At 46.8% G+C, this 3,989-nt stretch overlaps 1 long non-coding RNA gene across 1 annotated transcript; it reads right to left on the minus strand.

Annotated features, from left to right (window-relative positions):
• Positions 1-202: 202 nt before the first annotated feature.
• Positions 203-2,162, minus strand: LOC118379600 (uncharacterized). The gene is made up of 3 exons (XR_004824676.2): positions 1,828-2,162; positions 1,475-1,531; positions 203-710 (listed from the first exon to the last, which is right to left on the minus strand). It is a non-coding gene; the product is annotated as an uncharacterized LOC118379600 (long non-coding RNA).
• Positions 2,163-3,989: the final 1,827 nt, after the last annotated feature.

A 3,989-nucleotide genomic window follows, 5' to 3' on the forward strand; every position in this document is an offset into this window, starting at 1 on the left:
TTACTATGTCCATCTGTCCTTCTCCTAAATCTCTAGTTACTCCATGTCCTTCTCCTAAATCTCTAGTCCCATCTGTCCTTCTCCTAAATCTCTCGGGGTCCATCTGTCCTAAATCTCCTATTACTGTGTCCATCTGTCCTTCTCCTAAATCTCTAGTTACTATGTCCATCTGTCCTTCTCCTAAATCTCTAGTTAAATCTGTCCTTCTCCTAAATCTCTAGTTACGGGGTCCATCTGTCCTTCTCCTAAATCTCTAGTTACTGTGTCTGCCTCTGTCTCAGTCTCTTTTGCTACTTCTGAGGACTCTTCAGGAGTTGTCTCTGGTTTCGCCTCCTCAATTCCTCCTTCCTCAGGAGATTCTGACCTCTGATTGGACGCAGCCGAGTCAACTTCCTGTTCCTGACCCGTAGAGGAAAGATCATTTGCCAGCTCGTCTCCCTCGTCATTGATAATCACTCGCTCCGCTCGCATCATGATCAGTCCGCCTTCTTCGATTACCGGAGCCTCGCCTGGCTCCGTCTCCGTGAACCCCAGGAACGTCATGGTAATGGCACCATCTTCAGGGACGACCGTCACTGGACCGTTGGTGCCGTTGTGCAGTCCGCCCTCCTCTGATGCATTGTGGGTAGCAGCTTGCCCCTCCCCCTCTCCTCTCCCATTGGTGAGGATCTCAGCTCGTTCCAATAGTGCTGCCTCAACTGTTCCTAAAACTGTGACAAGACAGACAGATCATAGTTAGGAAATGTTTCACTCATCTTCCCAGTCTTCTATCAGCAAGACCCTTGGCAAGGATGCACATTAATCTTACCAAGCTCTGGAAAGTCCAGCTAGAGTAGTGAGCACGGAAGAGGCAGGAGAGTGGAACATTTGTAGAAACTTGGAGAAAGTTATGGAGAGTAAAGGAGAAAGACAAGAAAAGAGGCCGGCCAATGGGACGAGTGATATTAGAAATCTAAAAGAAGTGAAGAGAGAGCAGCTTCCAGAATCAACGCTGTTCTGGACTCATGACAGAAGGTCCTAATGATAGGAGTGACATTTCAGCACCAAGCCAAAGGCATGTTGCCCATCCCTGTGACCCTGAATCCAACCAACCAGAACATTTCCACTGACTTGGCTTGTGTTGTGTGCTCTTTGCCCCATAGAAATAGAATTACTAGACCCATCATGGTGCAGCCAAACAGCAGTGGTCTAAAGGAATTTTCACGTTCTAGAAATTCTATTTCTATGCTTTCCCCTGATAACTTTACACATGAGATTCTTCATCAGCATCAATTTATATGTATTCCATCTCATTCAAATGCATAGATACTGTATGCATGTATGAACTTCCACTGACGAATGAATACAACGTATTGCCTTTGTAATACAAATACCATCAAAGACCAGTACAGTCTGTAGTGTCTTCTGGGACTAGAACCCATTTCAGTTGATTCAGAGTAAAGGAGAGATGAAGGTAACATTGTTAACCCCTTACCGGATTCAGCCTCTACTTCTTCCTGTCCATTCTCCAAGATAACTGCTTGGTCTGCTTCTGTGGGAATATATGGAAATAAGACTCTTTTTAAATCAGTGTTTATTAAGCCCAACATTCAACTGTCCCGATTCTGTTCAAATCTATTGGGTTATTTACGATGTCTTTTTACCACACATCACATTCATTACCAACTCAAACAGAAACAAAGATGTATTATTTTATCTTTCAACAATTCAATTGATTGGGTCAAGTAATATCAAGCTGGAGCAACGACTGCTACCAGCGGTTGCCAACAGTAACCGGTGGTGACAGCTAGACAGTCACTCATTCATTCAGAGACGGGTGACACCTACCTGCTGTAGCCTCCACCACCACCACCGCTGCATTCTATTGGAGGAGACAGACAGGGGCGGGGTTAGACACTCCAACCACATACCATTCTTTTATTATTTTCAGTCTCAAGTTGTAACCGTGACCCTAGATGAGGAATGCCATTATAAAAGGGTAGATGAGCAATGTCATTCACGCATTTTCAACCCACAAGAGGGAGCTAATGAGACTTTAGGGCCCAGCATCCACCAGCGACTACTCAATACCTAATATCCCTACTTTAAAAAAGTAGACTCAGTGAAATGACGTTGCCACAAGCAGCACCGCAGATATTGAGATGAGTGAGATGCAAAGACTTCCTCTCACACAGTATCTGCGCGTGTGTACGGGGTTCTCTCAGTTACAGCCTGGTAGCCAGGGCACCGAAACAGCATAGAAGTTGAGCCTCGCGCTTCAGCGCTCTTAGTTGTTACGGAAATTGACCCACTATGCTGTTTTACTTTCTGCTTCTACGTTGGATCACCGAGTCGACCTTTAAAGAGGGTGGGAGGACAACCCCTTTATAACAAAAGCTCAGTGTTGAGGGTAGCCCCATCTCTGCCATGCCACAAAACCCCCACTATCATACAAGTCAACCTTCACTGGTCTGCTCCTTGGCTACGAGACTAAACAACACGCTCGGCGTGCGATTCCCGTCTCTACAACCTCTAAAATCAAAGGTTAGGAGAAGAAATACAAACATAAGAACAAAAGACTTGAAGAGGAGGAGAATTCTTTGTTGTAAAATACAAGGTCATTCTGAGGTAAACAGTCACAGTTGCCTTGAGGTGGAGCGATCACACACGTCTAAGTGGTACATTGTTGATGCAAGGAGGGCTTGGTCTTGGTAAAGCTCCTGCCTCTGAACGAGAGGTGCTACATCAAAGCTGCATGGTACATTGTTGATGCAAGGAGGGCTTGGTCTTGGTAAAGCTCCTGCCTCTGAACGAGAGGTGCTACATCAAAGCTGCATGGTACATTGTTGATGCAAGGAGGGCTTGGTCTTGGTAAAGCTCCTGCCTCTGAACGAGAGGTGCTACATCAAAGCTGCATGGTACATTGTTGATGCAAGGAGGGCTTGGTCTTGGTAAAGCTCCTGCCTCTGAACGAGAGGTGCTACATCAAAGCTGCATGGTACATTGTTGATGCAAGGAGGGCTTGGTCTTGGTAAAGCTCCTGCCTCTGAACGAGAGGTGCTACATCAAAGCTGCATGGTACATTGTTGATGCAAGGAGGGCTTGGTCTTGGTAAAGCTCCTGCCTCTGAACGAGAGGTGCTACATCAAAGCTGCATGGTACATTGTTGATGCAAGGAGGGCTTGGTCTTGGTAAAGCTCCTGCCTCTGAACGAGAGGTGCTACATCAAAGCTGCATGGTACATTGTTGATGCAAGGAGGGCTTGGTCTTGGTAAAGCTCCTGCCTCTGAACGAGAGTGCTACATCAAAGCTGCATGGTACATTGTTGATGCAAGGAGGGCTTGGTCTTGGTAAAGCTCCTGCCTCTGAACGAGAGGTGCTACATCAAAGCTGCATGGTACATTGTTGATGCAAGGAGGGCTTGGTCTTGGTAAAGCTCCTGCCTCTGAACGAGAGGTGCTACATCAAAGCTGCATGGTACATTGTTGATGCAAGGAGGGCTTGGTCTTGGTAAAGCTCCTGCCTCTGAACGAGAGGTGCTACATCAAAGCTGCATGGTACATTGTTGATGCAAGGAGGGCTTGGTCTTGGTAAAGCTCCTGCCTCTGAACGAGAGGTGCTACATCAAAGCTGCATGGTACATTGTTGATGCAAGGAGGGCTTGGTCTTGGTAAAGCTCCTGCCTCTGAACGAGAGGTGCTACATCAAAGCTGCATGGTACATTGTTGATGCAAGGAGGGCTTGGTCTTGGTAAAGCTCCTGCCTCTGAACGAGAGGTGCTACATCAAAGCTGCATGGTACATTGTTGATGCAAGGAGGGCTTGGTCTTGGTAAAGCTCCTGCCTCTGAACGAGAGGTTCTACATCAAAGCTGCATGGTACATTGTTGATGCAAGGAGGGCTTGGTCTTGGTAAAGCTCCTGCCTCTGAACGAGAGGTGCTACATCAAAGCTGCATGGTACATTGTTGATGCAAGGAGGGCTTGGTCTTGGTAAAGCTCCTGCCTCTGAA

The sequence above is a fragment of the Oncorhynchus keta genome, chromosome 10, assembly GCF_023373465.1.
Source record: "Oncorhynchus keta strain PuntledgeMale-10-30-2019 chromosome 10, Oket_V2, whole genome shotgun sequence".
Taxonomy (NCBI): domain Eukaryota; kingdom Metazoa; phylum Chordata; class Actinopteri; order Salmoniformes; family Salmonidae; genus Oncorhynchus; species Oncorhynchus keta.